Genomic DNA, 14,071 nt, shown 5'->3' with positions numbered 1-14,071 from the left:
GGATCTGCTCCCCCCAGGGCCAAAGGCCTGTTGTTGAGCTTTCCGTATTTCGTCCCAGAAGGGCGCTATTTTGGGGCAGCCCCACCAAAAGTGCTCTGCAGTCCCCACTGCCCCACACCCTCTCCAACAGTCCCTTGATGTCCCAGGGTATAGTCTGTAGGCGGGCCGGAGTGTAGTGCCAACCATAAATAAGTATATACAAGGCTTCCTGGGTCTGGGATGCTCTTGCCAATTTCGGAATTATATTCTCCATATTCTCTCACATTCTTTCTTCTCCATTTCCCTTCCCAACACCTTTTCCCATTTACCCATGAAGGCCCAGGTTTTCCTTGGTTTGGCCTCTTCTAAAATTCTGTATAGATGCGGGATTAACCCATTCGAGCCATCATTAGACGTTAAGAATTTTTCAAATTTGGTAGGGCCTCTGGTAGCCGCCTCTTTATTGTCTGAGTGCATCAACCAATGCCACAGCTGAAAGTACTGCAATCTTTCCTCCTCCCCCAGAGCCTAGTCCCTTTTAAATTCAGGAAAAGAGCTAATCTCCTTCCCGATAAACATATCCCGCATCCTCTTACACCCCCCGCCCTGCCACTTTTTGAAGGCCCCCTTCTCCAGTCCTGGTGTGAAGTCCCCATTCTCAAATATTGGTGTGAATAGGGATGGGAAGGTAGTGATGCCTCTTTGTCTGGCTAGCCTGTCCCAGTTGTCCGCCATCAATTTAGTGATGGAGCTCATGTACATGTGTTTTGGGCGGTAGCATTTTGGAAGCCATAACACCACGTCCAAGTCTTGTTTGGCTACTGCCCTATCCATTTTCACCCAGTGCTTCTCCTCCTCTTGTTGGATCCACTCCCTAATAACTCAACTGCGTCGCCTCATAATATTGCCGAAAATCAGGGAGGGCCTGACCTCCTTCCTTTCTCGGGGCTGTGAGTAAATGTCTACTGACCCTGGCTTTCTTTCCCTCCCAGATGAATTTGTTCGTTATGGTTCGAAGCTCCCTGAAGAAGCGCTCTAGGACTGCTTGGGGCACAGCTTGGAACAGATATAAGAGACGCGGAGGTACAACCATCTTAATGGCCGCTATTCTCCCTAGCCAGGAGACTTGGAGATTCCGCCATCTGTAGAGGTCCTTTCTAATGTTTTTTTTTACTAGCGGGGGGTAGTTAACTGCTGTCAGAGTTATCTTCACCCCCAGATACACAACATCCCCAGGGCGCCAGGTAAACAGAGAGGATCTTTTGAGCTCTACCCGCTCCTCCTTCCCCAGACTCGGCACCATCAATTCGGATTTGCCCATGTTGATACGCAATCTCGACACCTCCCCGAAATCTTTAAGCAATGATCTACTGGCCTTGCAGGAATGGGACGGATCAGTAAGGGTAAGCAGCATATCGTCAGCAAAAGCCACGACTTTGTGCTGGGTCCCCCCAACGGAATTCCCTGGATGTCCCCTGACTCCCGAATGGCTTGAAGTAGCGGCTCCAGATATATAGCGAACAGTAAAGTGGACAGGGGGCATCCCTGCTTTGTACCGCTCTGTAATTGGAATAGTCTGGGCGCCACCCCATTAACTATCACCGCTGCACGTGGATCATTATAGTTAGCTTTGACCATCTGCAGATAAGTCACGCCCAGACCCATGCGTTCCATAACCTTAAAAAGAAATGACCACTCCACCCGGTCGAACGCTTTTTCAGCGTCAAGCGAAAGAAGAACCGCGTGGGTGCCCATTTTTTCCACCTTTTCTAGCAAATGTGCTACCCTCCTAATATTGTCCGTCGTTTGTCTGCCCTTAATGAAGCCCGATTGGTCCTGGTGGATTAGTTGAGGAAGAAGCCCTTCTAGTCTATCCGCCAATATCTTGGAGAAAATGTTTGTGTCGACGTTAATAAGAGCCATCGGTCTATAAGAGGACCATTCTAGCGGATTTTCCCCGGTTTCCGAATTAAGGAGATTTTGGCCTCCTTCATAGAAGGGGTTATTTCTCCAGTTGTTTTGAAAGTGTTGAAAAGGTAGGTTAGGTGTGGCACTAGTAGCCCGGCAAACTGTTTGTAAAAGGTTGCCGAGAAGCCATCAGGGCCAGGCGCTTTACCCCAGGGCAGCTTCCCTATTACCCCCCTCACTTCATCTTCTGGGATTTCTTGATTCAAAATTTCTTGAGCCTCGCGCCCTATCGCTGGGAGCTGAACCTTATCTAAAAAGATCTCTTGATGGTGACCCTGGGGGTCTTGGGACCCGTAAAGGGATTCATAATACTCCATCATGGCTTCCTGAAGGTCTCCAGCCGGGTGACTCTATCCCCTTCCCCCGTAAGTAGAGCTGTGATTGTGTTTCTCAACTGCGTCCGCCGGAGAAGTCGCGCCAGGAGGGTGCCAGTCTTATTAGCCTTGGCATAGAATTTCTGCCTCACCGATAAGAGGGATCCATCCGCTTTTTTAGTCCTTAACAAGTTTAGTTGACCCACCGCCCTTCTATAATCCCTATGATTGCGTCTGCTGGGGGTCTCAACAGCTTTTCCCCTCGCTACTTCCACCTCCCTTTCCAACTGGGTCTCCAGGAGTACCATCTGCTTGCTGTTTTGTGCTTTGGCTGCCATAATTTCACCCCGTATCGTAGCTTTGAATGCGTCCCACCGATTATCTTCCCGTTTCTCCCCTTTTATGGCTTTCAAATAATTCTTTTAACTTGCTCTCCATCTCTACCAAAATGACAGGATCCCTTAGCAGATATTCAGGGTATTTCCAGCCCCACAGCCTCTTCCTCGATAAGCCCAGATCAAGCTGCATTATGAGTATTTTATGATCTGCTATGCCCATAGGACCCACTTCCACCTCCTTAACCTTCCCCACCAGGCTTGCCGAGACCCAGGAATAATCTATTCTCGACTGCGATCCATGGACTTCCGAGAAGAAAGTGAACCCCTCCTCATCCTCTTTCACCTCCCTCCAAACATCCCGTAGGCCTACACCTGACATTCTGTCGCGCAAGGCAGGTGAAGCCCCCAGACCCCCTCCTCGGAGTTTGCCACCTGATCTGTCCCTTGTTCTATCGCACGCAATGTTCAGACCTCCCATTAGAATTATTGGGCCCTTTGAGTGGTCTTCGATCCTCTGCAAGAGCTATCTAAGGAAGGCATCCTGTCCTGAATTAGGGGCGTAGACTACCACTATTGAGTAGAATCCCTCTCCAGCGGATCCTATTACCATCAAATATCTGTCTTCTTTGTCTTTAATCGCCTCCTCTATCTTGAAATTGGTCATGTTACATATTGCCAGGGCCACCCCCCCAGATTTTGTCTCTCCCGAAGCCTGTACTATTTGGTCAAAGCCCCCAAGTCTGAGCCTGTGCTGATCCCCTCGTAATAAGTGGGTTTCTTGCAAGCCTAAGAAATCCGGGCGGTACCGTTTTGTGAAGAGGTCAAGCTTCTTCCTCTTTAATGGGCAATTGAGCCCCCTAACATTATGCGTAATCCACTTGAATTGTTAAAACATTTTTACCTCCCCCTTTGGGCATTACCACTTGACCCCTCTTTCTGCCCCTTATTTGGGTTCATGTCCCGGGTTCCACTTACCGCTAGGAGATAGAACACTATCTGGCTGAAACTTAACTACCCCCACCCCAGTCCCACCTCACCCCCCTTTCTCCCTCACTCTGGGGCTCGCCTGCCCCCCCCAGGGGCCTGCACGTTAGGCCGACCGTCCTGAACCCCTCCCACAGGCTTCAACGCCTTTATTGATTCCATGCTGTTTGCTCCTTGCTCCTCTTTCCCTTCTCATCAAACCTTTTATCCACCACCCCCTGTTATACGGATCTTCACATGTTAGATCCCATTCGCCTCTACATCCTTGTCCATCCCAGAGTCCCCCTTCCCTTCCTCATTAGTGACACCCCGTCTGTTCCGCCTTCTAAGTTTCCCCTCTCCCGCAGTTGACCATTCCCATGGCCGGGATCTGGGACCTTCCTTTGGATCTGGCAGCGTCACGATCCCTGGTTTAGCTCCTGATTATGCCCGCAGAATGACCTCCAGAAGTTCTTGGACTGCAGCATACCATTCCTGGGTGGTGGATAAAGGCTCACAGTAACTTCCTCATTGCCTAACATGGCCGCCTAGTTTCCATTCTGGAAGCAGCCGTGTGTTTTAGTGTTTTTAATCCATAGACTATTTAAGCCCCTCCCCCCTGTTGCTCCGCGCTTCGCGTTCATTTCTGCAGTTGCAGTCAACGCTTACCGCAGACCCGTTAATGCCTTCAGCCATGGCTTATAAATGTTATCTATTGTTATTTTCCACAGTATTTTCCTCAGCATTTGTAGAACCTTCGCCCAGAGACTGCGCCACTAGGTTTCCCGACAAACTATTCAGTCACAGCTGTTCTCTGAGAACGCCGTGCACTTGTCCGACGGGTGCTTCATTAGTACGAACTCCTCGGCTCAACGTCACCTCACCGCAAGTACTCTCGCATGTATTTCTGTTAAAATGACATTTGACTGCCTTACTTTGACACCAACTTCTTGTTTGAACAAGCTTTTTGGATTAGAACAGAGATTTTCGAGTTCCGGGAGGGCATTTGTTTGGAAGGCTGCATTACGGTTATTGTTCTGTTCCCCTTTTCCCAGATTTCTTTCCTCTCGCACCGCACCTTTTCACTAAATTACTTGTGGTCATAAAACCTGGCTACAGGACGTTTCATTCCTGATATAGTCCTATTTGTTATGTTTGCTGCATTTGATTTTGAACAGAGCTTTTGAGTTCCGTGAGGAATTGGTGTGGAAGCAGTTTACTGGCACTGTGTATCTTTTCCCCCCCTTATCGTAATTCCGATTCTCACACATATAGTACAGTTATTTTCTTTTTTTACAACAATGAAATTGAGATTTCATCCTTCATAGCCACATGTAAGGAATTCAAAAGAAGACGCTATTTAACCATTTCATTTGCTTCCATGAAGTAAGGCATAGTGCATCACTGAACTAAAGCACACAGTTAGGGTGGTTACATTGATTCTCAATACAACTATATACCCTTGTGGCATTACCTCTACGGTTAGGTCTTCCCCTTCTATATATATATATAGGAATCATCAATCCATCCTAGTTGTTTCCAGTTAGTTAAATTTCACTCTTCAGAACTGGTGCCCCTGTGAGAGCCCATCAAACAATAACTAAAAGGTATTATCAGAGAGGGTAACTTTAGATATAAATAGAAAATCTAATCTTGCTTTAGTTGTTCCTGAAAGGCATCATTGAGGATTATTGTGTATCACACAGGTCATCAGTGGCAGTATTCAGAAAATTCAAGGAAGGAGAAACAACGCTAGCAGAGAAGAATCCTAGGTTCAGCAGGCAGAAGTTGGTGTCCCTGCAGAGATCAGGTAAGCGTTACAGGCAGCCTCCTCGGGCTGGGCACTCCCTGGTCTTGATCTAGATAAATCTGCAAAAGAGCCGCCCCTTCCTGCGGCAAGGTGACCCTCCTTTGCAACCCCTCCCACTCAAACACAAGCCCAAAGGGGAAGGTCCATTTGTATTTGACTCCCTGTTCCTGGAGCCTCGCTAGCACAGGCCCCATCTGTCTCCTCTTGAGTAGAGTGCTGCCAGCGAGATCCTGATATAGCTCGATTTTCTGACCGTTAAACATTATCGACTCCCTGGGTCTTGCAGCCCTCAATACCGCCTCCTTTTGCAGGTATCTCGAAAAAGCCGCCAGCACATCTCTTGGTCTTTGATTCCTGGCAGTGTTGGGGCGGCCCACTCTATGTACTCTATCCAGTTCAATCCTGTCCGGTGAATCCACCCCCAGGAGATCGGAAAAAATTGTTTGGACACTCCCTTTCAGATCCCTATCCAGAACCTTCTCCAGCAATAATTTTAGCCTGATGTTAACACGCCTGGATCTGTTTTCCAAGTCCTCCATTCTAATCTCGAGATTCTGTGTTGCTGTATCCAGTCGGTCTATCGCTTCGCTGTTCTCCTTTATATCTCTGCTTACCTCCTGCAGACCCCTCTCCAGCATATCTGTTCACTCACCCAATTGGCTTACTTCCCGTTTGATTTCAGACAGGGCCTGATTTAAATCAGATCGTATTAGTTGAAACTGGTCCTGGAAAGTCCTCGCTAACGACTCCTGTAGGGAGAGCATTTCTCCGTGTAGGTCTTGTCGGGTGAAGTGAGGGGCTTGTTGTGATCCGTCTGCCTAAATCACGTCAGCGGTCCCTTCTCGTTGGCCCCCACTCCTCTCCCATGCATCTTTACTTGCCCACATGGATATGAGAGGGCCTAATGTTTCCGCCTGTGGAAGCCCAATCCTGGCAGATCTGTTCTTGATTTTGGCAGCCATGCTACCAGTGTTCCGTTGCAAATTCGGGTTGCAGCCGTCCCTCTCTTCGCGCTGCAATTAGCCCCCTCATGGTCTCTGGACCCGTCTTCTGACGCCCAAGAGGGGGGGGATCACTCTGCCCTCTGCGCAGAGAGAGAATCAGCGTCTTGGCCCAGCGTCGCTGCCTGGGTCTGCTTGCCTTGGTTCCCGCAAGGGTGGGCCTGCCTCGGGACATCCAATTTAATGGGGGTCCCTCCTTCCTCACTGAGGTGCAAGCCAATTCTTGGGGGGCTAGGACTGCACCTGACCGTCCTTGAGATGCAGGTGCTCACCCCCCACCCTTGGGCCCTCAGAGCCTAGAGCCAGGTCTCCCCTGTTATTGGTGCCTCATAAGCCTCCCTGGATCCCCTTCACCATATGAGGGCAGACCAGGACCCGTTGATTGGGCTTCGCCAGAGCTCTCCTGGTCGTCAGGACTCTTATTCCGTGCCGCTCCTCCCGTACTTCAAACAGGACCCGAGGCACAGGTCTCTCCGTGTGGGCTCATCCATTCCTTACCTGGAGCCTCCAGCAGGCTGTCCCCTTCAGCCCAGTCCGGAGGAGGGGCACCGGAGTCCCTGTGGCGGGCACCCTCCTGGATTGCTGCGCTTCACTGCAGCAGGGAGGCGCATCGACAGGCCCTCACTCCAGCATCTCTCTGGGGCAGGCGCCCTGCAAAGGGGGGAGGATGTCCCGGGTCCCGCGCTCAGGCACCCTCCAAGCCGCTGGTACTCCAGGACCCGGGGGAACTACGCCCGGCCCTCTGCCTTCTCCAAAAGTCCAATAGCTCCAGGAGCTGCATCCGACCGTGGCCTCGTTACAGCAGGACCAGACGCGATCCGGCCGGGGTCCCCTGCCTCCCTGCTAGCCCACTCCTCAGCCGTGTGTTTCGCCCACCTCCCGGCACATTCCTCGGCCCCGCGAGCACAGCTCCTCGTGGGCCGCGGTGCGCTCGCCCCACGCTGGAAGCAAATTGCTTTAGGGGGCAATTGGGGGCAGAAAAATGCTGTCTCCGGACCCTCAGCCGCCTAAAAGGGGGTGGTGGAGCGCCTTTCAAGCTCGGGGAGTTGACGGAGCCCCACCGACACACGTTCTACCTAGTGTCGGCGGCCATCTTGGAATCCATAACCCTACATCTTAATTACATTTTTATCATATTTTTAACCCTTTCTTGCTTTTATACCACTACTGTTTTCGCTTTGCTCTCCCTTTTATCCCTCCTATACTTATCTTGCCCATCTCCTCACATCCCTTCTCAGTTAACCTTCGTTCATCTTTTCCTCTGACACCTTCTCTGCCTACTAAATTAATTTTCTTTTAACTCGCCTCTCTTCTCTGTCCAACTATTCTGAGCTCTACTTTCCCCTGTGTGGTCTTGGTTGTTGTGTGTGCATTTAAAAGTATGTGGAGTGCTTGCATGTGAAAGTACAAGGGTGCACATTTTAAAATCTGTGCTTGCATGCGATAGGCCATAGTTTGTGTGTATATGATATGTTATAGTGCATATGAAAAGCTGGGTGTGCACATGGATCTCACCCTGACATGTGCATCTGAAAGTCTGAATTGTTTGTGCATAGGAAAGATTCTGGTGCGCAGGTATGTGCGGCTGCAGTGATGGTGCACATTACCATTTCTGCACCTTCTTAAGTTGATAAATGCACCCAAATCAGAGAATATGGTAAACCCTGCTAATGCCAGATTTTACAGGTAGATCAAATGTGCACAGCACAGGTAAGTCATCTTTAATGTATGCACATGCCATATATAGGAACGCATATTGATATTTTATTTGTATCGTGCTCGTACACAAGTGTTTCAGAGTGCGACAAGGAAAGAGAGGGGAACAAAACAACTATCTTACTAGGCCCAGTGACATTGAGAACGTGCAAGTGCAGACCACATATATAGACCATTTGCATGCGGACAACTACCCTTCCATAGAAATGTGAACTTTACTTGTCATTAAAAGCAGGGCCAGGTTTATGATTTGTATGGCTATGCAACAGACAAAAATGCTCCCCTAACTTGCATGTGCAATATATACTCTCACTCTCACTCTCTACATGGCCACAGTAGTGGCCCTGTAGTTATGGTTAAGTTGCTGTTTCCATAGGAAGAGCACTTTTTGGGCGGCTTATAACTTCGCTCCCCCTGGATGAATCCACACCAAACTTTGCAAAAAAAGGTATATGGCCCACTCTGACTTTTTTCGGGGGGAGAGGGGGGGCAAAGCTATAGGGGGGGGTCCCAATTTTTTGCGGACACACTTCCCTGTTTGCTCCGCGGACAGGACAGGGATTGGGCAAGCGGCTTGCGTGGTGTCCGCGGACAGGTTACGTGCTTTCCCATTGGCTGTGGTGCAGCGTGCAGTGCGTCGTATTTTGAAAGACGCCCGCCATCTTTGTTTATACCGAGCAGCGGGATCTGCCGCCTACTAGTAAGGTCATGCCCGTGTCTTCCTCCCGTTCCCCCACCCCCGCTCATGCCCATGTCTTCCTCCCGTTCCCCCCAGCCCCCGCTCATGCCCCGTGTCTCCTTCCTGTCCCCCCCACCCCCACTCATGCCCCGTGTCTCCCCTGTTCCTCCAGCCCTGGTTCACGCCATCGGCACACGGTGGCCTGCGGAGGGCCGAGGAGCGGGATCTGCCGCCTGCACACTAAGCTTATGTCCGTGTTTTCCTCCCGTTCTCCCCCACCCCCTGCTCATGCCCGTGTCTCCCCTGTTCCCCCCACATCCTGCTCATGCCTCGTGTCTCCCCTGTTCCCCCCCACCCCCCGCTCATGCCCCGTATCTCCCTCACAATCCCCCCACCCCCCGCTCATCCCCCGTGTCTCCCTCACGATCCCCCCACCCCCCGTATCTCCCTCACGATCCCCCCACCCCCCACTCATGACCCGTGTCTCCCTTGTTCCCCCTCACATGCCACGTATCTCCCTCACAATCCCCCCACCCCCGCTCATCCCCCATGTCTCCCTCACGATCCCCCCACCCCCCGCTCATCCCCCGTGTCTCCCTCACGATCCCCCCACCCCCCGCTCACCCCCCGTATCTCCCTCACGATCCCCTCACCCCCCACTCATGACCCGTGTCTCCCTTGTTCCCCCTCACCCCCAAGGAAAACTGAAGGTGAACACTTCTCAGCAACAATGGTTAATAAATTAATCATCACTAATTAGGAGCTTCCTGTTTAAATGCTCTGTCAATCGCACAGTGTTAATTTTTTTGCTAGGACCTAATGGGAAGCCTATTGAATTTGCCATGATAACGATATCCAGTAATATATTTAAAAAAGGCATCCACTCAGTTTTGCAAATCATATATGTTGTATTGCTAATCAAAATAGTTTTATTTAGCAGCCTCTGCTAATCAATTTTGGAAAACGAATTTATGCCTTGATTACCAATTTGTTCCGTAGCTGAAGTCGAAGCTTAGCAAGAAGAAGCTGCTTCTTGAAGCCTAGCTGGAAGAGAAGTCTGCTGCTGCATTTCTTCAACATTCCGAAAGCTGTTGTGTCTCGCAAGGACTGATCCAGAGAAGACCTGCAAAGTAGACTTCTCCCCGAGCTACAAGGGACCATTGTGCAAAACTGCTACCCTTCACCAAAGTATCCTGGAAACCTGCCTGCCATCCGAGAAGCGGTCTGCAAAGTCCAGGAGTGCCGGACATCTCGAGCCAGAGAAGTCCATTGGTGTCGCCCAGGGTCCGGAGGTGTGTTTTGTGACCGCTGGAAGCCGTTGCTGTCTACCGCCCAGAAGGTGGGGTACCCTGGCATAGAGCTGCTCGACACCAGGAGCTGCAAAAGTTCCAAACTGCCTAAGAACATTTGAAAGGACATTCTTGCAGTCACCACTGACCACTTCTTCCCCTCTGAAAGAGCCCTAGGTCATTGAGTGCCACGGAAGGACTGCCAGAGGGTTCCCCGCTATCAAAGTCATCCTGAGGTTCCAGACTTGGGGAGGGTCCGAGGTTCACTCCAGCAGTCGAGTCCAGGTCGCCAGAAGCCGTCCACAGGTCTGTGCTACGTCTGCAGCACCAAAGAACCGAGAGTCAGAAAAAACTGTGATATTCCAAAACCCGACACCAAAAGTGACCTATGCACCCATCGCAAGGTCCCAGGGGTCTTTATCTCCATCCACCAAGCCTTTAAGGAGATCACAGCAAGTTTCTTGTTCACAGAACTTCTACAGTCTGACAAATCGTCGGCCAAAGGAGAGCACCACTAAGAGCCAGACTGCTGCCATTCTGACAGACTTTGGTTCCTTTTTATTCTTAGCCTCAATGTCCCAGTAGCTCCTTCTTCCAAAGGGGGTCCATCCTTGGAAGAAATCGTCGAGTAAAGCCGAGAAGCTGTGCCACTTCACCTGCCAAGGCACCAAAGGTACTGTGACGAGGAATAGCATCTTCTAGTCTCAGGAGTCATCAAGGGGTCCCCGATTTGTCTTGGATCCTCTTCTCCTGTGGCCTTCTCAGGTACTTTGGGGTGGTAGAACCTTTTAAAAGAAAGCACAAAGTTATTGAACAACATTGGACTGGGCTGTAAAAGACAACATAAATTGCTCGCTAACTTTTCTATTAGTTTGCCCAGGTGGAGGGGATCCTCACTCAGAATTACTTGTCTAGTCTAAAGAAAGCATTCAGCCACTGTTCATAACTAACCTGCCCTTTTTTCCTATTCTATGCTGGTTACACCTTATTTAAGAATTCACCTGCCATTTAAAACTGTCTCCAGTTAGTGCAGTTCTTACTGAATTCAAGTAGTGTGTGGCACCACCTAGAGTGTATATATTTACCATTCTGTGAATAAGTATGCATTATTTATATATTTGGTATGGGTAGCAAACCTTATTTGATATAAAGAAGCTGTGTTATCACCTAACAGTGTGTGGACATTCCTTTGTGGGGGCTTTGACGAAACACTGTACTTAAGAACCTGCCTGCATCACCTCCTGAAAGCTTAAGCTTGGCTGCTCGTCCAGTGTTACCAAATTGAGAGCCTTTCTGAGACTGTTCTATCAATATAATGCCAAAGATGAATCACGATCTATAACATTGAACAAAAGCAGCATGCATACAATGTCACTGCACAAACTACCTTGCTACATGACTTCATCTCCTACCTTGGCCCAAAGTTCCTAAAGCCAAACGGTACATTTTTTAATGAATCAAATTTTAACAGAAGAGCAAATAATTTGAAATACCTTTCAGAGACTTGGCACGGCTGCTAGGTAAAAGTGTACATATAGCTATTTCTACTAGTTTGAATGTTCAGAGCACACTCTGCCAGCAGGACAGATACGAATGAGGATGATGGGATAGTTCTAGACTCCTAAAATGAACGTAGGAAAACTGTTGAAGCAAAAAACTGGCATATCTGTTCTGCCAATCACTCCAACGAACACAACAAAGTAGTCAATTCAGTTGACCGTTTGAAAATCTAACTAAACTTATTTGTGCAGCAGATTCAAAACGTGTTGTGACATTAGATTTGGGTTTCTACTATCCTGTGTAGCATCGCATTAGGTCTCAAAAGTGTCTTTCTGATCGATTTGTCTTAAGGGCAGGTGAAATGCACAAGTTTGACATTACTTTAATTTATTGGCTCTTTTGCAGATGGATACAATATCCCTGAAATATGGGATATCTAGTACAGTGACAGCACTGTACAACAAATCATCACAGACACACATATTCCACAAATGCGAATCAACAAGGCCCATTTGCTGCACTGCATCCATGTGCAGAAAGTCTTATGGTAGAATTGCAAACAAAAGGTATCAAGAGCCAAGATATTCAAGGCTTGCTACCAACCATGGAGAAATGTAACGTCCAAAAATATAAGGTGTTTGACAATGTTCTTAACCAACATTTGGAAGGATGCACGATATGGCAATGGTGGAATCTTTGTTGCAAGTAAGGTTTTGAAGGAGTGGTGATGAACACACATTTAATTAGTGGAAGCAATCACAGGGAATGTATTTGCATTCAAATGTCATACTTTTATCAGGGATGATGGTACATAATGTTGCAAAAAAATTGGAGGGTAATGAGTCAAATCGTGCAATATTGGAAGAGTTTGGAGTGCTTAACACCAAAGCAGAGCTTTGAAGGTTAATGGAGGCTTAGTCGGCATAACATCACCCTAGGGTATTTGCATGCTATTTTTTCTAAAAGTGCTAGTACTTACTCATATATCTTAAGACATCGGGCATGGCAGGGATACCAGAGCAAGCAGCATTACAAAAGAAATCACGCAGCTTGTTATTCCAAAACATCACTACACAAAATTGGGCAAACGCTCATTTACATACCAGGCTCCCTCACTCTCAAACTTCATCTCTATGTCCATTAGAACACTGGACAACATAGTTAAAAAATAGAACAGTGTAACAAAATGTATTTTTCCAGAATAACAGACTTGTTCTTATTTGTGCTATTGGTCAAGTATATCTTACTAGAATAATCTACGTGGCGCCATGGTGCCCTTCCTGGCATAGTTGCACTTCATAAAAAGCAATAAACATGGGGGGTATTGCAATAAACACATTGTTTATTGAACATGAACAAATTAGAAATCCATTTTGATACAACGCACCTAACTTGTCAACATTGCAAACAGAGAATTTAGTGATAGTATTACAAAAGATGTTGGTCATGTTCATGTTCTGATGAGGAGTTCAAAATAGACTCATCTTTGAAACTAGCCCCATTCATTTGTGGGAGCCTATTAAGAGTAGCAAACTAAACATGTGTTCAAGTGCGAAGAAGAAAATAAAACTAAAAGAGGCTGGTACCGTTAGTGAGTTCAGAAGAAACAGATCACTATTGCTGGACTATCTGTTTTAAGAAGATAACAGCATCCAGTAGATTTCCATAAAACGTTAGGGCTCTATAAAATATTTGCTGTACAACAATCCTCGTTTGTTAGTGATATAACTATGCACATTGACATCAACAAACCAAACAGATACAAATCCTGGAGTTGATGCTACCACGCCACAAAGCAATAGTACAAATAGCAAACAACTTAACAGCAATTACCAATACTCCAATTGAAAACATCTTACCTGTTACAATTGTATACATCAACAAAACATAATCAAAAGTAGTACTGGGAATATAATTAAATACAATTAGTATTGAACACATACAAAGAAAACTCAGTACAGGGAACTGTGCATACCCAATGCAAAACAACCATTGGCAATGCCAACCGTTTTGTCCTACCTGTAGTCATGGGAAAGGCATTTGCCAGGCATTGATGTAGTGGTATTAACTGGCCATTGATGGTAGCAGCTGCAAACGGGTGCATGCACCTGTTCATATAAGAGCAGTTCCCGGCAAATCCTGAATACTTATACACAAGCCAAAACTGTTGGCTTTGCCAATGCTTTTTTTCACAAGACTACAGTAAAGGACATGCGTAGTGCTTCTAAATATAGTGGCTGAAGGCAGACCTGGTTACAAAATGTATTACAGCTCCAAGCAAGTCATTAACTCTCAGAAGACTGCTTCGAAAAAACACTGAGAGGCACTTGAGCACAAAGTTTGATGGCAGGGCTTGCTATCCGTAGTTCATTGAGATCCCAGAACAATGTGCTTTGGATAGGAATGTCACTACCGTTGTGAAGTAGGTCTCTACAGAAGAACAATCTAGGAGTGGATCCATTGAGAGGTTGAAATCAAAGGACAACATTAGTACTCCTTCAACCCATTCCTCAA

At 47.8% G+C, this 14,071-nt stretch overlaps 1 protein-coding gene across 1 annotated transcript in view; it reads right to left on the bottom strand.

The window, feature by feature from the left end:
* The window catches only part of LPCAT2 (lysophosphatidylcholine acyltransferase 2), a 1,163,987-nt gene that overhangs the window by 961,925 nt on the left and 187,991 nt on the right, over positions 1 to 14,071 (bottom strand). The window lies entirely within an intron of this gene.

Source organism: Ambystoma mexicanum, chromosome 1q (assembly GCF_040938575.1).
Source record: "Ambystoma mexicanum isolate Mex_15411 chromosome 1q, UKY_AmexF1_1, whole genome shotgun sequence".
NCBI lineage: Eukaryota > Metazoa > Chordata > Amphibia > Caudata > Ambystomatidae > Ambystoma > Ambystoma mexicanum.
This window is presented reverse-complemented; position numbering and strand designations above follow the sequence as displayed.